This window comes from Camelus dromedarius, chromosome 19 (assembly GCF_036321535.1).
Source record: "Camelus dromedarius isolate mCamDro1 chromosome 19, mCamDro1.pat, whole genome shotgun sequence".
NCBI lineage: Eukaryota > Metazoa > Chordata > Mammalia > Artiodactyla > Camelidae > Camelus > Camelus dromedarius.
This window is the reverse complement of record NC_087454.1, coordinates 9,893,507-9,921,164: the sequence shown is the minus strand read 5'-3', so window position 1 is coordinate 9,921,164 and position 27,658 is coordinate 9,893,507. Positions and strand designations below refer to the sequence as shown.

General features: G+C 42.6%; 1 protein-coding gene and 1 non-coding gene across 4 annotated transcripts in view; one reads left to right on the top strand and one right to left on the bottom strand.

Moving 5' to 3' along the window:
• JARID2 (jumonji and AT-rich interaction domain containing 2) overlaps positions 1–27,658 on the bottom strand; it is a 228,191-nt gene that overhangs the window by 179,889 nt on the left and 20,644 nt on the right. The gene's annotated exons all lie outside the window — the stretch shown is intronic.
• On the top strand, positions 26,189–26,262 carry TRNAV-CAC (transfer RNA valine (anticodon CAC)). The gene has a single exon. It is a non-coding gene; the product is annotated as a tRNA-Val (tRNA).

The window sequence follows — 27,658 nt, the reverse complement described above, 5'->3', positions numbered from 1 at the left end:
GCACAGCAACCTCCAACCTCAAATGCAACACAATGAAATTCCAGAACGGACAGGCCCAGTGCCCTGGTGGGTGAGATACAGGTCTTCTGCAGAAGCCACAACCTCTTGACTCAAGCAGAGCTCAAAGGAATTCTGGAGTTTAAATACAGACGTTAACCACAATCTACTAAAAACAGAAGGAAATAGACATTTAAATTCAAAGCAGAAGGATGTGTTCAGGAGAAAGTGGGTGCCGCTCTCCCCACTATTTGTTCTCCACCCCACATGTCCCTCTTGCCTCTGGGCTTTGCCCCCACACTGTTTGTACGCTGTCTGCTCTCCACATCCCAGACCTACTTACACGTCAAAACCAAACCTGGGATGAAGACAGCTTTCCTAAGGGGGGGCCGATTAAACTGTTTCTTGATCTTGGTACTTCAACTGAAATTTCAAAAACTCTAAAGAGTTTAAAGTACCTAAAAATTAGCTTGAAGAAGAACACTCTTTTTAGTTCCCTGGAATTTGAGCTAAATGGCATGATCCCTAAGGTAAAATACTATCAACTCCTGCTTCACTGTGAATGAGGGAGGGGGCCGGGTAGGTGGGCAGGGGATCACCACTGAGATTTTGTGGCCACTGCTCTTGGGGTTGGTGTACTCAACTCCCAAAGGCAGTCAGGACATGTCACATGACTCTCCCCTCAAATACAACCACCTGATTGCAAAACACTTAAAGCAGCTGCCATTTGTGATCTCAAAGTATGAAAACTGAAGTTACTTGCCAGAGAAACTCAAAACACGATAGGCCTTGAGAAACTGCTGCTACAGCTTCAAAGAAAAAACCTCACATTTAGAAAAGAGATCAATTGGGTCCCACAAGTGGGCCTCTAGAAAAGTAAATTAAATTCTTCTCTGCATTTTAAAAAATGTAGCCAACGCAATAGTGAATACCAGTAAATTCTTAACTTAAAAATGTTCGCAATGATGTGTGTATGTGTGTGTGTATAATATGTACAGCACAGTACCCTAGAGAGATGGTGAGATCGCCTGCAACATTCATACCCAGTTCCAAGCAATTTCTGTGACTTCATCTGAACTGGTAAGTACATCTCTTTCGAACAGAATGTTAGGTATTGAAGGAATAATCCAAAGAGATCAGTTTAAGAAACCAAGGCCAAGAACCCTTAAGACCTGGTGAACTCTGTTTATTCTCAGTCAACAAGGACATCTGCTTCTAGTCTATTACACAACTACAAGGTCACGGTCCACGGGGAAATAAGCTGCTTTACTCACTCACACATCAGAACCCGCGAAGCTAGCTTGAACCTAAACTCGCCCACAGATGGAAACACCACCAGACAATGAAACCAGTATGAACTCGAAGCTGAACTACGTTGTAGGAAAAGACGAAGGTGAAGAATGTAACGGAGCGTGGTGAAACGGGAAAATGACGACCAAAGGCACCTAACTGTTTGGGAGCAACTCCACACAGTGGGGCCTTTTCCGAAGTCTCCAAAGTGGAGTGATTATCACTAGCCTGCGCCGTGTCCCCAGCCCAGCCCAGCCCTTGGGGCAGCGGTCTGCAGGGGTGGGCCCAGATGTCAGCTGCTCTCAGCAGAGGAAACCCCCTCGCGTGACATGACATAAGGGGGTGTGCTCATGAGGACCAGCCAACCTAAGAAAACAGCTTTAAAAATCTCTCCTCACACCAATGCTAGCACCATGGCTAACATCCCAAAGACAGAAGGACTTCCAAAAGCCAGCAGCACGTCCGGTCTAGGTTCACTCTCCAGCTGGAATTACAGGCAAGACACCCTGTGCAACTAAACCCCAGGCCTGTGTGCACTCCCACCGGGGGGGGGAGGGGGGCTGCAGTGACCCCACAACTTGTTTCAGCCCAACTGTCCTAAAAAGGCCTTCAGCCTAGAGGAAAGGGCTAATGGAGGAGTAAGAGCTGCTCGCCCACTCTCCCTGACACCCGGCAGCAAGGATGCTGGTCCACAACTGGGAAGGGGCTGTTCCCCTGCCCGCATGGGCTCTGCACACACCTGGTGATGCCAGGAAACCACAGACCGGCTCAGCTCCTGGCCATAGGAGCCGGCTCAGCTCCTGGCCATAATCTACGAAAACAGATGCCAAAGGAACTGTCCAGGGCTACTGTGTAGGATACTGTCCAGGCTAAGAGTGGGGTTCAGGGCAGAAATCCATAAAGCAGCCTGCGGGCCGACGAGGAAACATTCAATAAATATTTGTTGACTGATTTTTTTAAGAGATGATTAAAGGGCTAGAGGGAAAAAAGGCTAGGGCCAAAGGTCAAAAGTAAAGCATCTGTCATCTAGAAATGGGAGTCTGTGAAGGGCCATTTGATGACGGTCTCGCCGCTGCCCCCACCAGCCGACTTCTTCCAGTGTCTGCAACTTGCAGGCCTGGGAAAGGCTGCCAGCAGACTGGGAATCCTCCAGCTTTAAATTACTCCTCTAAACAATGAAATGAATGATCAGCCCTCTAGGAGACTACCAAAAAGTGCAGGTTTATCTCTCCAAATTATAATGAGGATCAGTAAATCATGTCCATCCTCTACCACCAACTCCAGGAGGCAGGAAAAAGAAGGCACAGTAGAAAAGGGCCAGGACAACTTAAGTCGGGGAGGCAAGGGCCAGTGAGTTACCTGGGAGAGTGACCACTGCCCGCTGCGCTTCCTCTAGGAATGTTCACAAGCACTTGACATTGATTACCTCTACTGCAACCCAACTGGGAAGACACTATGATCATCTCAGTTGAACAAACTGAGGCCCAGAGAAAAGAAGCAAGTTGCAAAAAAATCACATAGTTTGAACAAGTGGCAGAGTTGGGATTTAAACCCAGTGCTCTGAACCATAAATTATGCACTGGGGGTTCAGTGCTGGGTTCAAGATCACATATCACTAAACCTACAGCCAGGATTCACCCCAGGTGAACTGGAACTGAGGCATTTAACACTAACAATACACAGTACAGTCTGCACCTCAAAGAGTACTGTCCAAACAAACTTGGAAACGTCTATTTATTCCCTTCAACTAACACCTGGTCCAACGAGCTCTCCTAGTTTAATGGTGACTGGGTTTGGGGGTTTTCTTGGAAGCACGATGCTGAGGCCAGTATTAAAAACAATACCAGAGACTTGAATCACAATCATGTAAATAGTAGCAAAAGAGGGGCAACTCTTCTCCCAACAGATCTTATTTGATTGGGCAAAGAGGGAGACAAGTATTAAAATTTAAAAACAGCGCTTCTAATAAATTAATAGAAGCAAACAAAGAGCTGAATTTGAGAAAAATCAAGCCCTAAGGATAAAACACATCCTGAAGAGCAAAGCCCAGCAGCAGCTAGACTTGCAAATGGGGCTCTGGGCCCCGGACACAGTCCCATTCCGCACATCACTGCTCAGGACAGCCTCAGGGAGCCTGCTTGAAATACATACTCTCAGGCCTCGAACCCCAACAGGCATCCAAGATCCCGTGGTGACTCCTGTGCAGGTTTGAGAAGTGCCGCCCTGTGCAAGGCCTATGTGTGCCTGAAGACACGATCACACTTTCTACCAGAAAGCAAGTGGAGGCAGGGATGTGAAGGAACCAAGTGCTACAAGGCTGTCAAAATTGGCACCGATTCCTGTAACTTATGTTTATAAACTACAAATTAGAATTACCATTTTATTCTAATTCTGCCATCAAGCGTGAACAAGAGGAAATTTATTGAAAAAGTCTTTGTAGTTCATAGCTGTCACCTATTTTGAAAGTTAACCACCAGAAATCCTGTGATCGCAAGAAGTATATTATTAAATGACGTTCTCTTATTCTTTGCATTAAAACTGTCCATCCTGGGCAATGGGCAGAAAGTCCCGTTTAGTTTTATAAGAAATTCCCAGTTACTAAAAGTGGATCACTATACAATGAATGAAGCTTGCAAAATAAGGAAATATAGAAAAGAGTAAAGACACCCGAGTACAGGGGCCACCCTAAATCAGTATAAAGCATATCCACAAACATCCAGAATATTATTAAGGCAAGAACAGAACTTACAGCACTGGCTTTTTAGCCTACTAAAGCCACGATGAACACACTCTGAAATAACACATTTGTAATAATTCTAAAATGAAGGATCTTAACGTCATGCATTGTTACTTTCCTATGTCCAGAGGAGTGTAAACCATTTTCCCCCCTTTAGAGATATACTTTTCCCTAAGTTACCAGTGACTCAAAAAAACACAACATACAACTCACCAACACTGACAATCCATGTTAATCAAATTTTTACTACTCCAGAAAAATCATGAGCTCTCCTTATTACTACCTAAGTCACCAAACCAGACATTTCCTTCCCAGGCTAATAATAAAATGTGTCCATCAACACACTAAGAGGGCAGCCTCATTTCCTGATCTGAATTGCATATTCAAGTATCCATGTAATTTCCTTACATTGCAAATACACAGGACAGCTACAATTCTGCATTCATCCTTCCTATCAAACCACGGTGGGAAAGAAAACAGAATCATCTCACACAAATCACTCTTAAGAACTTACAGGCTGCAGAGCTAAACCTATAAAAAATAAAATAAAATAAAATTTGGCCAACATTCCCCATTTAATGTGATCCTCTCACAATGGGAGCTGGATTGCAATCATCCATTAATGTAACCTACCCTCCGTAGTCAATAAATAAATGTCAATTCTCATCACTCAGATAAATCCTGGGTGAAAGGGCTAGAAAGAAATGAAGATACAAATGAGATTCTGTAAATATCTAAGGAACACATTGATGACTGATTTCAAGCCAAAATGTCTAGAACCCAAGACAGAAAGTGAAATGCCTGTGATTAATATGGTCTCATTTCTAAATGCATTAAAGTTACGCTAACAGTCTCACCAGTCTCTGAAAAGAGAAAAAAATTTAAAGTTCAAAAAGGGCATAGGTTCCAATTTGCTAACTCAAGTCACACCCTATCATTTTGTAGCTTTCCTCCTTAGATGGCCCCACTGTTCCTTTGGAATTTTTAAAGACCTGGGATTTGAGTAATTACAGCCATTTCAGAAACAGTTACTGAAAATCGAGTTACCTACACACTGCTTTAAATGTTTGCCTTTGAGTCTTTAGTTTGTACAGAGACTATGCAGAGAATCATACCTAGTTCTTTTTACCAGAATCTTCTCACCCCAATATATTCTGCTTCCTGGCTTTCAAAATTCACTCATTGAAGGGTTACTTACTGACTAGTACCCTTGATAGAGTCTGGGTAACCCTAACTCTTCTTTAAAAAATATTTCAAATTAAGAATGCAAGATTTGGGAAGACACCAGGGGGGTTACCTGCTTCCATTCTCCACTTCTCCCTCTCCCTCTCATACGCATGTGCACACACGCACACACCCTCTGCCCGCAGCAGGGTGCGCTTGGTCTTTGCAAACAAGCTCTACCATCCAGTAATTGGCTCATAAATTTCATTCATAACTTGAAACAGAAAGGGCCCAAAATGAGCGATCGGTAATTTTAAATGTTGTCATTATTCTCCTGGCTGCAAGCGGTTAAAGAAAGCCTTGCAAGCTCATGAATTACGGCTGCAGTTTATTACTCTCAATGAGCTCAGAACAAGTCCAGCATCTCGGGAGCCAAGATTGGAAGGAGGTCAGCTGCAAGCCCAGATGCTTCAATGTCACTTCTCCCACGGCAGCGATGATCTCTCCTGCTCCCAGGCACTCCCTCTTCCCTCACTGCCCACAGCACAACTTTAAGGTGGAAAAGTTCTACATGTATTTTATGCATCTTCCCTTAAAATGTATTTCAGATCAGACCTTGCCGATTTATTAGTCTGCAAGCAGAGGTTTTCACATGCTTACAAGATGAAAGGTAGAGCAGTCAAAGAACTAGGAAAAACACACATCCAACCTTCACTGCTGGGAAGTTTTCCAACAGACTTCAGTCTGCACAAAACTGCTCCACACTATCCCAACCCCAAATACAGAGGGATAAACAAACACTGTCTGGACCTGGTGACTGATTCTTACAAATATCAGACTAATTAGAAATCACACTTCAGGCCGATCTGGAGTTCCGTGCAGGGAGACATCAGAAACTGTAGGTCGTGGGGCAGGGCAGTGGTGGGGGAGGACAGACTTGTTAAGCAGTCTGACAGTTACTCGGAAGCCCACGACCACAGGGCCTGAGATCCTGGCAGAACTCCAGTTCTCTGAAGGGCAGCAAAAGCGATCATCATCAAGAGGAGACTTGGTGATCAGCCTCAAGGCAGGCAAGTCAGACCAACAGAAAATATGATTCAATACAAAATGTTTTATCTCATTCACCCAAGCCCACTCCCTTTGAAGTGAGGAAACTGGCAAAAGATTGCCTCAGTAACTTCCGGCCAAGTGAGGATTGCTCTGGAAACTGCAGCAGGGCCATCTGCGTGGCCCCCAAACGATGGTGCGGCGGGAAAGAAAGGGAACAGAGGCGAAGACCAAGGGTTTGGCAAAGCTAGGTGGGTTTACTTCTGTTTCCCTCCCAGGCCTAACTGAGCAGGAAACCAGTGCTGCTGCAGAATGCAGGCCAACCTAGCTCTGAATGCCAGCTCCACCCCCTCTCCAAAGTGCAAATTCCTTCCTATAGAAAAGGGGTAATGCCAGCTTCAGAGAGCTGATGGCAGGCTTAGTGAGTTAAAGCAGAGACTCAACAGATGTTCTGGTCCCCTCAAAAACTGCCCCCCACCCTTTTCCCAAAGAAAGTATTTGGGGGAGTGGGTAATTGGGTTTTTATTTACTTACTTATGTTTAATGGAGGTACTTGGGGTCAAACCCAGGAACTTGTACTTGGCTAGGCACTCACTCGGCCACTGAGCTATACCCTTCCTGCCACAAAGAAAAGTATCTATCACTCCACGGACCCTCTTCCTCATGACCCCACCCAGAGACCAAAGCCATTTCTTCCTGAGTCAAACACACCCGGAGAGAAACCTGAAGTCTGAGTTACCCTCCTGACAGCTTCACGTTTTACAAACTAGTTGTTGGTAGCAGCAGAGGCATAATCAGAACATAGCCGATGCTCCCTCCTTACACTGCTTTGGCCTTTCCCAAAGAGGGTTCCAGAGAAGCCTAGGTCCGTGGATATTATTCAAAATCAGGGTTCACTGACCAGCTACGTTTGAGAAATGTCAGCTTTAAACAGCTTTTTTTCCTTTAGCTTTGTTCATGTGCACTGTGGTTCTCTAAGAAATCTGACCACAGAAGCTTCTTTCCGCTGCCCCCCCAAAAAAGCATAACACATTTTTCTCAAAACACATTTGGGATACACCACACAATCCTGTCTAACTAATTTTGCGTTTTAATTCAGGTTTTTATTTGGGGAGGAGGGTGTTTTTCTAAGTAATATACTAATGAATGTTCACTGAAAAAGTCAACGATACTGAGTATGTAAGGGAAAAATATGTTCGCTTAGAGAAGCTGGAAAAAGGCAATTATCCTTATCCTTGGAGGTTTCAAGCATACAAATAGTTATTAATGAAACATAACTAGAGAAACTCATAAAATTTCAAGTTCTCATTGTAGTAGTGAACTCTTAGGACCCTTAACAGAACTATGACTTCATTACAAATTGTCTAACAACACCTAGCAGTCACTTTTTCAGTCTTACATTGTAAGTGTGGTTTCACCGTGTCAGATCTATCTGTGCACAGATCTGGACTACATGCAGTAAGAGCGCGCCAAGAATATTGTTTCCCCAGTCCTGTCCTTGTTCTACTTTCTGAATTTCCTGTACTACATATATGCTCCTTTCAAAAGGAAAAAATTCACATGTTACACTTAAAGAGAAAACACAGGGCTCACTAAATATCCTAATACTTGATTTTCTCCAATTTCCCTGCCAATTCTTACAGATTAGTAGGGCTACCACTCGAGTTATGTGGAAAGGATTCCAAGAAGGATTCAAAGAGGGCTAGGACCCGCCAAAGCCATGATCCAGAGGGAAGGAAAAGGGTGAAGCGAATTTACCAACTCTGGTGAGTAGGGGCCAAATATCCATGATGAGGCGTGGGTGCTGCGCACGGAAGGAGGGTCTGGGAAAGGGTGTGACTTATGAAAGCATAAGCAGATAAACAGAGGATGACAGCTGAAAAGAAACATCAGGTTGAAACCACACCTAGGAAGATGCCTTCCTTTAACTTAGCTTAGGAATTGTGAGCCTTGCTACACTAATTACGCAAATTGGGAGTGGACACTTCAAGGATGGAGACCGTCGGAGGATGTCAGCAGGAAGCCAGGATATGGACAAAAGCCACACGTGAGGTGCTATGAATACTGCAGTGTTAAACCACAATGGAAAATGGAATTAAAAAAAAACAAACTTTCACAGCATGAAAACCATAAAGTAGTCTAGATATGTACAGGGCTGAGACATACAAGATGGGCCTGGTACACCTGGTTTTGTCAGAGAGTAAGAAAGTGCTTACAGAGCAATGGGGACGTGTTACAGGGACGCAGGAGGCGGGGCTCCCAACATTAACTTCCCCACTGATAACTATACTGCGGTTTTGTAAGAGAACGTTCTTATTTTTAGGAAATACAGTTAAGTATTTGGAGATAAAAGGGCATCACTATGTCTCCAACTTACTCCCAAATGGTTCAGAATAAGAAGTGTGTGGCGTGGGAGAGACACAGAGAGAAAACATAACCAAATGTGACAAAATCTTAAATGACAGAAATTCTTTATACTAATTTTGCAACTCTCCAGTTAAAAATAAACTTTTAAAACATACCACAAAGTGAGGGAAAAAAATAAGTCACCAGGCATTCCAAGATGTGAGGATATCAGGTTATCCCTGCTTGATAAAGATCTGCTGGTGTTGTCTTCTCCAGCAAAATCTGCAAGCCCAGACTCCAAAAACCGTACTATTAGAACATACACTACAAATGACCAACTGCAGTAACTTATGCCAAGAAAATAAAAAATAGCATTCACTCCAAACTAATGAAAACGCTCCTGGCAAAGCCACTTATAAAAATGTTACTGACAAAGGCCTTTCTTTTTGTAAGTTATTTAAAAGACAAAAGGGAAACTTCTCCTTGTGGAATGAAAAGGAGCAAGATCAGAAAATGAAGGAAACGGGAAAAAAAAAAAACACCTTTCCACACTAAGCTCCGGCCTCTCAAAAGGGGAGAAAGGCACAGGTCTGGCAGAAGCAGTCTCTCTTTTGTATGTTTATGTGACACACAAAATGTTTTTTAAATATAAAATCCTGGGCAGCCAAGAGTTGTCCAGCAATGAAACTGGCATGTCTTAAATCCTTCATCATCCAGCAGTCTCCTCACACCCAAGGCTTCCAGCAATCCCAGCACTATTCCTGTTCCATCCAGAAGCAGGTACACTTACCCCTAGTGCCGAGAAGATGATTAAATCTATCAAATGTCTCCGGCCTCCTCCAGTCTGTCAGTTTAGTTAGATCATACAATCTACATTTAAGAACCAAAGTAAAAAAGCTATTCAATTGAAAACAATTTCCCCCTCAATTAAAATGGCCCTAAAATGCTAAATACTTTGCATTTCTTGAAACCTTACTAATAACTTCATTAACGTTAGCAATGCCACCTATGGCCACACCTACAATCTGCATAATGCTGCGAGATGGTTCCATACCAGGGAGCAGTTACAGGAAGACCCTGGTGATCAAGTTCTAGTTACCTGTTACGGTGCTTTCAAGAAATCACAGTTGATCCACCAAAATGGAAAGGGTCTCTGAGTTCATTACATTCTCTCCTAAAATAACTCCTGCTCCAGGATCCTCCCTCTGTCCCAAGATGCCAGATTTCTCTCCCCCAGATGACAAAGTCCTTCCCCTGTGTCTCTTCTCCATTAGAACTCAGATTGAGGCCCTGACCCCAAAGCTACCCCCAGCAGAGTTCAGGATGTCCATCACCCCACAGTTCACCACCAGTCCAGCCTAAAAATCTTTCATGGTTCACTCATTCTTGATTCCAGGCAGGAACGAGCCCTCCATCTCCAGGCTCATCTCCTTCCAAGACCTGCAATAACCCTCCACTCCAGCCAATGGACACACCAACATACACAGGGAAGCCTACATGTGTGCCCATGTGGCGCCAGGCCCTGGTCCTTTGCAATATTCTTTCTGACCCTGCTTATCTAACCATTCATGCTCCAGCCTTTTGCCTGAGTAACTTCTACTCATCCTTTATAACTGCTTTCCTCATCAGTTTGTGTATCTGTCTCCCCTGCTAGACAAAGAGATCCTTAAAATAAAATACAATCTTACTTTTGAAAAACACTTTAAGATGATCAATGTTTACTAAACAAACCAAAGATTATTCAGTAAGACCTCACCACATTTATGATGTCTAAATGTATATATCTATAACTAAACCATTTTGCTGTACACCTGAAACTAACATAAATCAACTATACTTCAATTAAAAAAAAAATTAAGTAAAGCCCACTAATTCCTTTGTTTACAAAATAGTTGTCCTTTTAAAGAACCAAAGTTCTTTAAAAATGATTTCTAAAATGATTAGTAGGAAGATTTAATAGGCATCACAACTTAGATAAGGGGAAAAGGGTTATCCCCGAAATGAGGCCATCTTCCTTTAACAACCATGAATTCATGACATCTAACAAGGTTTGCCATTTCTATAGTTCAGTGTAAAATCTGCAGAGGAAAAAACAAGCAAGCAGATCTAAATCCAAAAGTGTATTTGGTAACCTATCTGAAAAGAAACAATTAAAAGTAATAAATTAATTATTAATAATAAAAATTTTAAACTGCAGTTATAGGTTCACTGAATAGATGTATCCCCATTAAAACTGATATTATGGAAAGAAAAAAAATCAATACAAAAAGAAGCCTCATCTCACAGGACAGGCAAACCCAGGGAAGACCTCAGACTCAGTCATTATGAAAACCTAAAGTGAAGGAGCTGATTCAGAAAAGCTGGCAATGAGATGGGGCAAAAAAGTGTTAATATGGAAACTATGTACTCACATAAGGAAATGTGATAATATCTAGTGGAAAAAGAGAGAAATAAAATTATATATACCTCAGGATTACCAAAATATTTTCACAGAGGGAAAGAACAGCTGTTTAAAAAAGAAAAACAACAAAATGTTTACAACTTGTGTGGGGTAGCAGAGCTAGGTAACATCTCTGCTTTTCTGTGGTTTGTTTCTGTGTTACTACTTGCAAGGGGGGAAAACACTTTAAAATATGTTGTGTGTGAGGGAAGGCTGTGTCCCAGCACTGAGAAGGGAGGTCTGCTCACCCGCTCTGCACCCCGCTCCATGGTGACCCGGCTCCAGGTCACCATGATGGGGGGGGGGGGGTCACGGGCCCTCGGCTTCACTGGAGGGTCACTGCTCCTTCCTTCCTGGCTCCAAGAAATTCCCCTTCTTGACTTAACTGCTGCTTCAAGTCTGACACAGTCTGAGAAGGCAGACCATTTAGGTCACTGAGAACCGTAGGGATAACAGCTCCTCTGCTTCCCTCAATATAAAGGAAGACCATGTGTGAAAAGGGAGGGGGGTTGGGTATATATACAGTTTAACTTCAAGGAGATAAATAAATGAGCATTTTCAACCTAAGAGAAGATAAACACTTAAACCAAGATGCTACTCGGTAATCATACAAGCTCAATCTAATGAGAATTTTTAAAGCATTTTTAAACTCACTTGAAAATCAACATTCCATCATGTGAGAGCTTGCTTCTAGCCAGACACTGACTACTAACCACTTGAGGACAGCAGGAAGACTGTATACTAGTGCTGACAAGGATGCAGAGCAGCTGGACTGCTCAGGGTGGCACTTCATTCAGAGAACTGTGTGGCTGTTTCTTACAGAGTTAAACATACACCTGATTTATGACCTAATTACACACCTAAGGACTGACTGGCCCCTGAGAAATGAAAACTTATTGGCTACACCCAGTCTTGAACAGAAATGTTCACAGCAACTCTCAGCCAAAAACTGGGAACACCCCAGGGTCCACCGATCAGCAAGCAGATAAATAAGCTGGGGTGTACCCATACCAGGGAGCACTACTCAGGAATAAGAAAGGAATGAACTACTGAGAAATGCAACAACACGAATCAATCTGAAAAGATCACGGTGTATAGAACAGAAATCAAAACAGTGCCTGGAAAGAGAAAAAAGTAATTACAAAGGGCATGAGGAACACTTCTAGAGTGCTGGAAATATATTTTAGTTGGGTGGTGATTACATGGGGATTTGTAGAAGACTGTCAAAACTCAAAGAACTGTATACTTGAAATAGGTGTGTCCAACTACGTAAATTATATGTCAATAAACATTTGCTAATTTGGATAGCAGCAAAATTAGTATTTATTACAATTAAGATTATTTTTTAAATTAAAAATCTTCGCCCTCTCTTTCCATTAATATAGGTGGTTATAGATTTCTCTTTTTCCCAGATCTAATGTAGTACAGTTTCTTGTCCCATTTAAGTTATCTTTCAAGAAACACGTAAGAGTAGAAAAATCGGCTTTATAATGAAATAAAAGATTTTCTTTAAAGACCGTTCCCCTTAAAAGGAGCACACCACATTCAGTGTTCTGAATACACCATGCATTTAATCGCTCCTCCTTACTCTTTCTTGTTCACCCTACCCCTTCCCTTGGACTCACCCTCATACTGGAGGAAATCACTTCTTCAAGGCCCACTCAAGTGCCACGTCATCAAACTGGCAAACTGTTCAACCCCAGTCAGGACCATTTATATGTCTGAGCAACCAACTTCTCCCCAACAGAACTGTCCCGGGTGGAGACATCTCTCTCTTTGGCCTCTCTCCCCGCTCCCTGCCTTGGACAACCACTCCTGCTCAACTACAGACTCCACTGCTCCATAATACAAAAAGCTGATGTCATAATGAGATCACTGGCTTGGGCATCAGGGCCATTAGCATCCAAATGGCTCTGAAGAAGTTCTCCCCTCCACACCAGATGTTTTAGGGTCCATCCATCCTTACCTTCTTCCTGCCTGCACAAGGCAACATCCAAATCAATTCACCTCTGCAACCCCAGAGGATCTACTTAATGTCCTATAGTAAGTAAGTTCTCTAACTATAGACAAAAACCTTAGGTAGAAGCAAGCCAAAAGGAACATTAGCAGGAAAAGCCCCTCATTTTTTTGCAAATGAGCAAGCTATGGCCCAAGTAAGTTACACATTCATACATTTAATAGGCACTGAGCACCTACTATGTGCCAGGCACTGCAAGGCAGTGCAACTAACATCGTTTTCATATAATATATATGAATATGCATACATATGCAGCTAGGTTTGAATGAAATTTTACATATATGGATCTTACATTCCAGTGGAAGGAATTCAGACAAACAAGTAACACATCTGCAGTCTTTCCTAGCTATGCTCAACATCATCTCTGATCATATGCACCAACATGACTTCCATGTGACCCTGGGTGTCACTGTCTGGGATTTCCATCCCTTCTAAGCTTTTCTCATGTGGTTTGTTCTCTGCTTAAGGTGCTATCTACGTTATGTAAGATGCAAGTATTTAACAAGTGCCTGTGACGCTGCACCAGGCACGGGGGATCAGCAGTCACTGTGTTCCCAAAGCTCACAAAGCCACAGAGCTCCCACCTGGGGAGCAGGTATCACACAAATCATTCCACGGATGTCCACAACTCAAAGTGCTGTAAATGAGTAGCAGAGGCCTCGACAGTGCATGTAACATGGGCTCCTGACCTAGAAAGGCCACCCTGAGGATGTGACATTTAAGCTGAGGCCTGAAGCAGGACTTTGCTTGAGAACAGCAGAATAAAGAAGGCTCCAGGGAAAGAACAAATGAAGAAAGGGCGTCCAGGGCATTCAAGAAGATTCACAAAGGTTCTTAAGTTTGTGACGATCTTGGAGAAGGAAACAGCTCCACGTTCATTGTCATCAACTATTAATATAGGCCATGAACCAGAGACAGAAGTACCGGGAGTCCGATACCAAAAAGATCCTAAATATTCTCCTATCACATTACAGTGGCTGAGGACAGCATGAAAGAAATACCGTTTGTGATCACTGCTTTGAAGCTGCAGTAATTAAACCCACCAACAGGGCCTGTTGTTTAACAAGGGATTTAGAAGTACACACGTTTTACCATATCACAAATTTGCTTTTTAATATCCTGATGGCTATACTTTCGTGTAATGGGTTCCCTTTGTAATCCTGGATATTTTACTGTCAGCATTTGGAAACATTTTAAGAAAGGGGTCAAAAGATATGTATGCTCATGTATAATTGAAAAATTGTGCTCTACACTGGAATTTGACACAACATTGTAAAATGACTATTACTCAATAGAAAAATGTTTAAAAGGGAAAAAAAAAAAAACAACAAAGGGGTCAACAGACTGCACCAGATTTCAGAAGGTTACAAGCACCTTTGGGAAAAGGCAACAGCCATGTGTTTGGGGAATGCAGACTGGAAGAACAGGCCTGGGGGAGGGGAGAGCAGAGTCAACAGAACCTGGCAGGCTCTCGCCAGAAGGCTGGACTCAGAGCAAGGTGATCATCTGATTACCTTCACTGCTACCTGGAAAACGGGCAAAGGACACAGGAGCAGGCAACAAAGAGAAGGCAGGTACCAGCAAATGAGCTAGGAGGCTAATGCCTCCCAAGATGAGGTTCTGGTGGGCTGCACGAGGGAGGCAGCACTCACAGAAAACAGACTGATTTCAGTAGAAACACTGTACTAGAAGGAGCTCCAAACTGAGTAAAATGAATATATAAAGAATAACGCGACTTACACTTTGGAAGTTGCAGGTTGCCAAGTCAACCAGCATAAATCTGCTCTCCTTCCATCAAGTGGGTTTTAATATATGTGTCTGATACATAATGTGTGCTCTATGCCAGCAAAAATTCCTTTATTAAGAGATTCCAAAGACCTTCCAAACTGTTCTACTGCTGTGTAAATTTTATGGAGGCAAAAGGTTAGAAACACAAAGACGCTGCCTTCCTTTCTAGAACACAGTTGTACTATAGCCTCACTTATTAGGGAGTCTATTAGAGGAGACAATAAACAAAGGGTCTCTGAGGAACCAAAAGCAATTGGAAAGTTCACAGACAAGAGCAATGATACTTTACTTCTCACAGAGGCCCAGTCCCTGAATCAGGGACTTTTTAGCTTTACTTTACATAGCAAAAGCCTCGTTTCTGGTTTCCCATATTATAATTACCTACCTGACAAAAACAGACTTAAAGACACATCCACTGCACCAGCAGTTAAGTGGCAAGTGTCAAAAGAAATCAAGGAGAACTCGAATGAGTGGGGAAAATACAAGTCTAAAGCAGTTGCTCTAAAAGGCTTTTAAAGTAGTTCTATCCTTTAAAAGAAACCTCGTGGATGGTCAAAACACGCACAACAGATGAAGGCTCAGAGCCAGTCCTCAAAGGGACTCTCACCAACGCAAATCCGGCCACAAAGAAAGCTATGTTGTTCAGGGGCAGACTCCTAGTTTTATCTGTTAGTTTTATCCATTTTCTACCTTTCATGTATGTAACAGTGGCCCAATAAATGTTACCCCTTTAATCTTATCCTTTGTTTTGTCCTCTTTTTTAAGGACTATAAAACTCATGGACACAATTTATGCAGACTTTTATGTATTTAAAGTGGATTTAGAATCCCAGCATAGGCCAAGTCTGTCTTCTTATACATCCATGGGAACAGGAACATGTTATTTAATACTGGATAATGATAGTCATGACAATAATTAAGTACCAACACTTTGCAAAAGTACATTTGAAGCCTTTGGGTATGTAAGAAGGGATAAACCCTAACATCCCCATAAAACGTGGCTGTCAGAAGAAGTCATTACTGGATGATTCCAGACAGAGACTGGAGGTTTCATACCAGTTTAGCGGCTGATGGGAGGGTTCAGAGAAGGTTAAGAAACTGGAGAGTAGTATTTAAGGAGACTGGAAGTAATAGAGAAAGAGAATTTCTTACAGAATATTTTCATATTCTTGAGGTCAGAAAAGCATTCCTAAGCAAGACACAACACCCGTAAAGGAAAACTAAGCTGAACTACAGAAAAATTTAAAACTTCAGGGGGAGGGTATAGCCCAAGTCGTAGAGCGCTGTTTAGTATGCACAAGGTCCTGGGTTCAATCCTCAGTACCTCCTCCAAAAGACAGATAGATAGATAGATAGATAGATAGATAGATAGATAGATAGATAGATAGACAGACAGACAGACAGACAGACAGACAGACCTAATTGCCTTCCCCTGCTCCAAAAAATAGAGAAAGAAACCAATATATAAATAGGCAGAGGTCATGAACAAAAGAAATATGGACAGCCAAAAGGCCCATGAAAAATGCTCAAGACAGAGAAATGCAAATCCAACGAGTCATATTTTATTCATTTGCAAAATCTAAAGAAGCTTTATAATACCAAGTGTTGGCAAGGGAGGGAAACAGACTCTCCACACACTGCTGGTGGGGATGTAAATTGGTTAAACCATTTTGGAAGGAAAAAAAAATCTCTTCCTACTGTAAAAACGGAGCACGTACCCTTGGACTCAGTATTTCCACTGCAATACTATGTCAATATGCCCACATGTGTGGAAGATGGAAATTTGATTTTAAGTAAACAAAACAGAGGAAAACAACCTAAATGTCTACTGAGTGCTTCCTAAATGCCAGGCACTCCCTTCTAGGAAGGGGATCATAAGGAAGTGGTTACATAAATTACAGTACACTGGTCCTGTCAGATATTACACAGTATTAAAAAGAATGACATGAAAAGATCTGCAAGACATAGTTAAAAGAAAAGGCTAAACCACACAACATGACTGATTATATTTATATAAAACAATCCAAAAAGGAAAAAAAAAAAAAGAAAAGCCTATATATCCATGTCTATATAAATATGCATGTAAACACACAGAGAGCAGACTGGGCAGGAATGCCCGAGTGACCCAGGGGGTGGGGGTGGGGTTCACATTCTGCTCTGAACATTTCTGAATTTGATTTTGAATTCAAAATTAAATTTAAACTCAAAATCAATCTGAATTTTGCATACCATGATATATTCACGTTATTTTTCTTTTAGGCACAAAGTTACATGTTAATGGCATCACGTGAATCAAATGCAGTGAAGAGTGAAAAGACAGAATCTGGGGCAAACCCAAAATGCCAATGTAGATGACACAGCTCACCCACACTTAGAGAAATCAAACACTGACACACCTGAAACTCTCTTAACACTCACCCAAATCAGTCTTTCAAGAATCAGCTACTGCATGATAACACTCAGTTGACAGCACTTGGATTTCCAGGCTAATAACATTTTTGTCCCAGAAAAGCAAACACACACACACACACACACACACACACACACACACACACACACACACACGTTAAAACCAAAGGGTTGTGGCCCTTTACTTCCCATGTTCTGGTTCAGAAGGAACTGTACTAAAGGAACTACCCTCAACACAGGTCCAAACACCCTGTTTGGAGATTATCAACAACAATCTGCCACAAATACTGTAAATTCAGATCTTCATTCTTTCCACTGGCATTTTAGCCAATTCTTCATGATCTTCTTTTTAATGCAGGAAGAGGGGAGAACCAGGAAGATTATAGGAACAAGAGGATCCAAAATCTTAGGGTTTTTTTTCTTTTTTTTTTTTAATTGGAAGGAAAAACCCGAGAATTTCGACTTGGCCCTGCTATAGTTTAACTTGAACAAATTGAGAGACGCTACATTACTACAGCTGAAAGACAGCCAACGTTTACTTTGGCAGAAAAAAACCAAAGTCACTGAAGTTATTTTTTTTTATTCCCACTAAAGTGCTACACTACTAAAGTCCTTCTCTAATGATTAAGAAAGAGCACCTTTCAAATTCTCCAAAGTCAGAGACTTGAAAGGAAGAAAGGAGTCACTGGGTAATACCCAGACACACCCCACAGCCTAGGTGACGGGTCTCCCGGTGTTCATGATACTGTGCCTTCAGCTTCTCCATGTGAGATTTCTCCAAATATAAAAAATTGGGGAAAGGAATTTAATCAAGTCTGTCTGGACAAGCCTTGGGTTAAGATGGAAACGAGGATAAGAAGAAACAGTGGAACCAAAGATGAAGCACAGGTGTCTACCTGTCAACAACATGTGGTTCTCCCAGAACAAGGCCACGTGCCCAGCACAGAGCAGATGCTCACTAGGGTGTCAACACACAGTGCAAGCCCTGGGTTCTCAGAAGCTGAGCCTTTCAGGGAAGGCAGAAGCTCACCAGCGATGAAATGGAAGAAGAGGGCAATACAACCGTAGCCTTAAAGGACCATGACCTGGACAGGAAAGAGACAGAAAAATGAACAGGAGTGTATGCTGCAGAAGATGATCCTGGGATAAGACTGAGCTAATAAAGGGTTTTAGGTAATGCTTAAGGGCTTAGACTTTATCCCATAAGCAATGGAGAGCTATGGAAGATTTCAGCCAAAAAAAAAAAAAAAAAGGTAAAAAGTAAATTTTTTTTTCCATGACAGATAATGATGACAACAGTAGGAAGCTTAGGGCTAGTACCTCATCCACACTAACCCAACAACACAAGCAGATTAATATGGTATAATTTAAGGACAAGAAAGTTGTGCTGTGAGAGCTAAGGGAAGTGACAGCAGAATTTTAATTCAAGTGCTGTCAGCAAAGGCTTTTATAAATCTGCAGGAAGGGAGATAAAAGAGTAATATACCTGGACACAAACGTTTATGACCTCAGAGTATCACTGAAAACAGGTGGCGAGCTGTGCCGTGCATGAAGTTCAACACGCATGAAACTTAAAAAACAAAAAAAACCCTGATAATATCAAACTTTAGCCAGGACACAGATGTTGCTGGTAGGAGTAGCATGCTTCAACTATTTCAGAGAACATCTTAGTGTTTACTAATGCTGAAAAGGCACACACAGTATGTGTGAGCTGACAACCGAAATCCTGGGTCTACACAGTAGAGAACTTCTATAGATGTGAGTCCAGAGATGCACAAATGAGGCTCACAGCTATGTTTAGTAGCAAAAAAAAAAAAAAAAAAAGAGAGAGAGAGAGAGAAAGAGAGAAAGAAAGAAAACAAAAAAGGAAACAGCTTACCGTCCATCAGCAACAGATACATAAGAGCTTTTCTTGGGGGAAAAAAATTCAATCTCAAAGTATTTCGTCCCTGAATCTCACATTTCAAAAGTAAATGATTTTCCCCTTTCTAAGGCAGACAGCCAGCAGCCCTCTTTCCTCTGCCAGGACACCTGCCACCCCCTCTCTTCTGTGTTCTCCTTTATTATCACACCCCAACACACACAGACACACCCGAAGTGGCCTCCTATACACTTTACTGTGTGTGAGGAGGCAAAGAAAAACTCTTTTTTGAAGTCAATCAATAACAGCACCCACAAGGCAGGGTTCTCATCCCAGCTGAGATCTTCTCGCCAGGTGCTAGGTGGGACCAACATCTCAGGACTTCAGTGGGGTAGACAGGTGATGCATCCCCAGCCAGGTTTTGAAAACCAAAAGCCTCTCTTTCTCTTTATTCTCAATTCTTTTTTTATCTTCTAATTAGAATTCCTTCTATATACTCAGCATCTCGCTTTCCAGCTCCTTGAGTTGAGAAGGTTCATGGTCAATCCCTACCCCTCCCACCTCTTCCTCCCCACCTTCCTTGAATCCTGCCTCCCTCTCCTCCTCCACCCCTCCACAAACATGGGCTTAGTCCCACCAGGCGAAAATCTCAGACAAAATGAGAAACTCGGAAGGCAGGGCTAGACTAGGCCTGGGGTGTTAGTGCTGACCCCCAGAAGCCACCGGTGACCAATCTGGGGGTCTGCAGTGAGTTTACACAACAGCTGGGTAACCTCTGCCCCGATTCACTCCTGCAATCAATCCTCCCAGGCAGCAGGTTTAGCAGATGGGGCGGGGGAGGGGGGACCTTCCCCTCCTGAACTGCACCTTCCTTAATCATCAGTGGTCAGCCACACTCATCTTCCTGAGTTCATACTTCTTACTGGGGTTAATTTTTTCCTTGCACTTCGTATAGCATGCTCCAACAGTGTTCTCTCCACCCAAAAGAGTTGTTTCTGCTTCCTCTCCATTTGTCCGTATTGTCACTACCTTCCCCCTGAAATTTTCCCAAGCATGTCTCACTAGATGGAATCCTTGGCTATCTATTATTTCTATAATCTTGGCTATACTATTATATAGTATACATTTTTCCTGGTTTTCTGCTTGAAATAGATATAATAAATGCAATGCTTTAGTAATAGCCATTCAATTTGTTAAAATCATTATTTTACCTCAGTAAGTTATTATTTTCAAGTTACCCTAAAATGCAAAATGAGGCCTGCTGGACCTTGATTAGAGATTTCAGTTTAACTACAGGTTCCTCTTTTCCTTCAAGTACCCTGAAAAAGGGAATGGCTGACCACCCTGAAGAGCTTCATCCAGGAGAGGGAAGGGTCAAAACCCCTGAGCTTAGACACCTTGGGGTACAGGAACATCACCTCACTGCTAAACACTGCACAGTGGAGGAAAGAAGGGGCTCCAACCAGCTCCATCTACACCACATGCTCCTTCAGCCACTTCTCTCTCAAAAGCCAAGAATGTTAACCAATAAAAATAAAAGAATAAACTCCGCTTTGCAGAGGTATGTGAGAGTATATATGGTTTCTATACTTCACCACTTAACTCTATTATTGAGCAGGCCAGGCACTCAAAAATGTGGTACTCACTACTGTGCAGAGAATTCCACAAAGCCCCTTCACTAAGCGCGTGTTCATGAAGAATGGAAACCTGGAGGGGCCGTAGCTTTTTAATGAAATACATGGTGCTAAGATTTTGCCTCCTCAAATATGTTCCCTCTTCCTTAAAGTATACGGGCAAGGGTTTGCCTGCTGATGGCCTTGTAACGTGAGGGAAAGTCCAAAAAACAATCAAATTGTGCCAGGCCTGTTACCAAGAAACTAGCACAGCAACTCTTTGCTGAACAGCCACTGGCGATTCCAGGCAGCACGAATGAAACACAGAATGACTGCCCCTGAAAGTAACACCCCGGGGTGTCTCTTCTCCAAGGCCAGTCTCTGTCCCGGTCTGTACCAACAAAACCACCCCTTGCTTCATTCCGTAGGGCCCCCATCTCTGCCCCAAGGCAACACAGGCACAGAAGAAAGTGCTACATAAACTTGGGATCTCTAGACAAGGGGCTTGCCAACTAGCAGTACATCCTTAGGCAACCTCTGGGAAGACAGGGAAATAAATGGAAGGACTAGACTGGACAGACCACTTCCTTCATTGTTCCAGGGGTAACCTGCTACCTCCAAACAGCCAATCCACCTACAATTCCTTCTCATTCAGCTCAATACCTGACAGTGCCAGCTCACATGGGGCACGCTGACAGTGACTTACACAGTCCCCTAAATGCACTGACAGGTACATGCTTGTCTCTCCAGGGACACTTCAAACTCCTTCTGGACAAAGATCATGTATGTATCTTAAACCCTTTTAAAAGTCCCAGACCACAAAGAATGCTTCAGCATTATAACAGGTGTAAAAAATCAGATGGCTCTACATTGCCCTGGTTTTTCTGAGAGTCAGCTAAACATGGACATTCAAGGGAGGGAGAGGGACCAACATAAAATTAAATTAAGTAGGACATTTATCAAGTCAAACTTTAGTCAAGTTAGGTACCTCAAACAGAGAAAGGAAGGAAGAAGGGAGACATCCGTGTTTCTCCTCCCTCTGGCACTGCCTCTTTTTCTCATTAGCAACAACGGAGAGAGAAACACAAAGCAGTTTCCCTCTAACCTTTTTTTCTCAAAATTAAGGCACTCTTTTTTCCCGGCGAGCTGCTTGTTGAACATTCTGTATCTATACAGAAGCAGTAAACAGCCTCACCACCGCACTTGTTTACTTTTCTTCTTATAAGAAAATAAATAACCCCACTGCCCCGAAAGCCCCACTATTCATGGCTTAATCTGCAAACCCCATTAGACGAAAAGTACCAGAAAATTGCTTGTCCCATTTCAGGCAGCACCTTCCCCATAGCAGTGACACAAGCAATTAAGCTAATACATCTGTGTCCCAAGAGGAGGAAAGCAAAGCCTCAACTTTTCTAAATGGAATAGAATTTCCCCACTACAGAAGCAAGGTTCAGAGGGTGAGAGAAGGGAATTGCAAGGCAGTTAAATTCACTCTTTAATAATACAAGGCCATAATCAACTGCAAGTCCTTGAACTTACATTATGCCTTTCTACTGGGATGCTCTCATAATTTCAAATGTGTTACTGTAAAATCCTGACGATTGGAGAGACAAGAGACTAGGGGAGGATAAAATGGACTTTAATTAAAATATGAATAATCCAAGTCCAGCTAATTCAAAGCATCTGACTCAAACACCTAGTCAGCTGGGAAACAGCAGCTGCTTCCAATTACAAATGATTTTGAATTAACCGGTATCAGTACCTAATGAAGAAGCTGTGGATGGGGGAAGTTTTCCGACTCAGCTGTGCACTTGGCCTTTTGCAAGAAAGGAAACGCCAAAGATCCAAAGGCCTGTCTATATAACCTCTTTCAAGGTCAGGACAAAGTTTTCCACTTGTTCTCATCTTTGCCTCTGACCCCAAGGGCTGGCCTTTCTGCTGCCCCTTGCACTGTGCATCTTCATCCTTGGAGCCTCAGCCCAGACAGTGTTTCTTCCTGCTGCCTGAGCACCTGCAACCGCTCCTCTGACCCAGAGTTGTGACCTTCAAGTCACAGAGACCCAGGTAACCCAGCAAAATCCACTTTTAATCCCATCACACAAACTGGGCAGCCTGGAGGACTCTTGCAGACTGGGGGCCTCTCCAGAGACCATCAATCAAAGGCTGAACCAAAACCTCCTTTGTCCCAGAGACTAGAACCAGCAGCCTCCATTGGAAAGAACATTCCAGAAGGACAACCAGCTTCTAACTGCAGGTGGAGCTTCAGACCATCAGATTGCCAATAGCTTTTTAAGGGTCCCGCTAATGCGATCAGACAATGGGGAAAATCAGGGAAGAGGGAGTGGAAACCTCTAAAACCTCCTTCTTAGATGCAACAGAGACTAAGGATGCCAAAGGTCACCTCAAAGAGAAATACCCAGAATTAAAAGTCAACAGAGGGGAGGGGGGAAATAGCTTAGTGGTAGAGTGTGTGCAAGCTCCTGGGTTCAATCCCAGTACCTCCATTAAAATAAACAAAAATAAAAAAAATTTTGTAACCTAGTTATCCTCCACACACATACACACACATAAAAAAACACACACAAAAAGTCGACTAACAGAATTGCTGGCTCTGGTCTAATAAATCATCCCCTTCATACATAAAAACTCAAGGTCTAAAATCTCCCTCTCACCTCCTGGGCACCTATATAATAAGCCACTCTAGAAAGATCAGTTACTAGGCTGTGTTAAACTATTGAATGAAGGCAAATTAATTTGGATTTCAGAATTCAACTCGTGCTGAACTGCCCTTTTCCCACACATTTCCTGTTTTTACAAATAGCACGTTTCTTTAGAATGAAATACTGGATAATACATAGAAGCTTTAGCTTTCCTGTGAATGCAAAATAGAGTCATAATTCTCCAGTTAAGACACAAAAAGATACACTAGTTTCTTCATTCACCTCTAAAAAAACATGCAAAAACAGTAAGGAAAAATATCATAAAAATGCAAAGAAAAATATTTAACACCTAAAAACCTATTTTTTTTAAAAGGGTAGTGAAGCGAGAAGATATAAACAAATATTTTGAAAGAGGTACAGAAGAGGGGAGAAATGAAACACTATGTTCTTCAGTGAGTAGCCCCGAAAGAATGAGACTCATCTTTAGGAATTCAAAACCAGGGTCCTACTAATTTACATTATTTCTAAAAAAAGATCATGCTTTAAAAAACCATCCTTTAAAACAACACAATCGTTATTTGAAGATCACTTTCTTACTTTTATAAATAATAGCTGGTCCTGGAGAGAAATCGGTGGTGACAATTGAGGAAAAAGAGATTATATAAACACACCACTTAACAAATCTTTAATCATTCTGCTATTCAATTCAGCAATCATTTACAGAGAACCCACCAGGTATATTCAATATTGTTAGCAAAGTAGAAATATTTTTAAAAAGTCAAGATGACAGTGAACATGAGTATGGTGAAGACCACCACACTCGTAGTTACTCTTAATTTGAGGAAGCTGCGTTGTTTCCAGGCAAAAGGAATTCCCCCTCACAGACGGGGAAACTGAGCGAGTAAAACAATGAAGACTCATAAAATTTAGTAAGCACCAATTCTGAATCATCCAACTTCCTTCTCTATAAATAGCCACTTACTAAGTTATTGTTTTGAATACCGATTAACAATAAGTAATCTTAACCTAGTATTGTATCTTTTAACCCGAACAAAAAAAAGTCATTAAAAATAATTCTCCTGAGTGTTAAAAGTAGAACTGTAAAGAACTACTGGGGGTACGAGGGGTGGGGAGAACTAGGTTCATAAATTCAGCGACAGTGTGGCAATAGTAATAAATAAAATTGCAGTAATGAAATGAAAATGTACAAACTGAGCCAGTCAAAATTAAACGACATACTACACTACTTACGACCCCTATTTTACAGGTAAGGAAACTGAGACACAGATTAAATAATTATTAAGAGTCAGAATTGAACCCCAGGACTCGGGCTGTGTAACATCCCAGCAGCACTGCCCACCCAGATGAAGACAAGCACAGACTTCAAAGTGAAACAAGAGCAGGATTCAAATGGGGGGGTGGGGGGCCCCGCCGGTGCAACCCTGGCCGCTTTTCCCTGCCTCAACTGCAATTTGGGGAAAAAGGCTACTTCACAGGTCGCAGTCAGACTCAAGTATACGAAATACTGCATGTACAACATTTAAGGAGGTACAGATTCGACCAATGGGTAGCTACTATCCAATAGAGAACTTCTCTTTTTTCAAGACATTAGCTTTCAGGATGAGTTCTGGAGAGAAACTGGCAGAACAGCAAGCGCTCTGCACAGAAATCCCTGAGACCGCTCTGTGTTTACCAAATGAGACAGGACGTAGTTTGGGGAAACGCGCAACACTACACAGACAGTGCACTGACGCAACAACAGGCTTCCTTCCAAAATAGAAACTAAAGAACAGTCCTCAGGAAGGAGCATGTACAGGACTCTGGGCCAAAAGAGGCTGTGTGAAGCAATGGGTAGGCTTCACAGTCCCATCACCGTTTTTAAACACCTCTCAGTTGGAAGAGAATGACTAACATGGTCTTCAGCCCCTGTTGATTCAGCCAAGCTGGATCCCCTAAAATGTGTTTACAAACCTTTTTTGGCAAAGGAGATCTTATGAGAACTCCCCAGTGAATAAAGAGCCTCCCTGGTTGGGACACAGACGTGAAGAGAATCACGGCGCAAGCCACCCACAAGAGCCAAGTCAGTCCTACACCCCCCGAGGATAAGGATGCAGGGCCACGTGCTGAGTGCCTGGGAGATGCTCAGGCCCCACCGTAGACGCTCCCTGTAACCAGATCCCAGTGTGGTCAGCGCACAGCGGCCTGAAACCCTCTTGGTACCTTATTTGGTCTCAATCCTGAACTCCCTCCCACATCCTTCCCCACCACGAGAGTATAAAATATGTAGCTGGACAAATAGCACAAAGTAGACAACAAGTATTTGTAGAATTAAAATTGAATAAAGTAGAAGGGAGGGTGGGCTAAAAATACCTAGGAAGACAAAAATCAGAATATTCCAATCATACATTAGGACTTCTCAGCTGAGGAAAACTTAAACTGGACAATGTCCCATGGCTTTTTCAAGGCAGAGCAAAAACCCAAACCAGAGCTCAACACCTCTACAACACAGTCCCTGTAAAGTCCGAAAGTACAGTTGCAAGTTCCAGACTTGACTACACATTAGCCTGACAGGATTTGAAACCATTAAGCTTATTAAAGCTCCAATTCCATAGCAGTGAAATGAAAGAAGATTGTCAGACTTCCTAATAAATGGGGAGGATCAAATACACGAAAATACCCAAGAAAGGTCCTGGGTCACTCATTTCCTCAGTCTGAAGACAACTGCTGGAATATACAAAGTACCAAAGAATGACTATGTTCCTCTTCTATAGAACTGTCTATAACTTCCCTGTGCCTTTAAAAATAATTTTTTTTTAGTGAGGAAAGTTATAGCTCAGTGGTAGAGTGCATGCCTCACATACATGAGGTCCTGGGTTCAATCCCCAGTATCTCCATTAAAAAACTAAGTAAATAAACCTAATTACCTCCCCCTGCAAAAAAATAAATAAGCTTTTAAAAAATAAAAAATAAAAGTATAAAACAAAAATATTTTTTAAAAATAAAAACCCAAAACCACACACACAATTAAACAATTTCTATATAACTACTGAGGAATAAAGCTAGATAATCTCCTGGCAAAATTCAACTTCAGGCCATGTCACCAAATATGGAATGTACAACTCTTCAGTCTGTGAGGTGAATTCTCAGTGTCCTTCCAGTTGACAATCCAGGTCGGACTAGACCACAGCTCACTTCTGGACCCTGGTCTACAGTCAGAGAGAAAGCACTTCAGACACACCTAAATACTGCCTGAATAACACACAGGGTTTCCTCTTGGGCAAATTGAAATGTGTAAAACCTGCAAGGCCAAGGAAATGCTCAGGGGTACCTCCAAAGTACACTAAAAGATTAAAAAGCCAATGTGAGAAGGAAGTTATCAAGTTAGAAATTTCACTTTTTAAGACGTTTTACAGCCTAGGCTTGGTCCAGGGGGAGGAGGGTGGGCAGAGGTGGGGGGCGTTCAGACGGTAGGGGAGACAAAGCCACTTAAGAGTTTTCCTCCCTTGACAGGAAAGAGGCGCCTTATAAAGGCGCAACCATCTCGAGCCCACCAAGAGGTGATGGCCCAGCACATGTGATACACTCTGGAGTGCTCCCCAGACCAGACACGGAGGCGTTCAACTTCCCAACTGGGAGCAGCCACCCGGCATTTTCCACCCTGCCTGTCACTGGCACACGCCTGACCTGAAGAGGTTGAACAAAAGAGTTACAGCCTCCAACTTCCTTGACTTTAATTAAACTTGGCTTCCACTTCTGAAAAATGCTCAAGTTGTCATTGTTTCGTCGTCCCACTAACGCTTCTAGAGGGGAGATGCTGTGAAGAGGGAAGCAAATTCTCTGCAGCTGCGTGTGAGCATTCTGCCAAGGGAAGCCCAGGAAGAAGCGCTCCTGTGTTCAAACTTTCCAACTGGGAGATTTACAGAACAGCAGGGGGGAAAGGACGGAGGAGAGGAAGCCGTGTGAGTGCAAAAGATGTGCAGAAAGCTCCCTTTTTTGTTTTTAAGTCCCGGGGCCTCTGGAGACTTGTCATGCTTCAGCAACCGTCACCCCCTCCCATTTTACCCCCTTTCTAAAGCCACCAGCCTCTGCACACAGGCTTTCGGAGAGGAGTCCACATTCTGCACAGCCACTCCTTACTGGTCCTTTTTCTCACCCCATCTCCCTGGCCTCCCCCAGCACTCATCCTGCCACAACTGAATAAGGGAAAGAAGCGGAACAGGGAGGGAGCAACCATTTCCCTCCGACCAGAGGAAGCCTGGCATTAAGCTGAGCTCCTAGGAAGTCACTTTG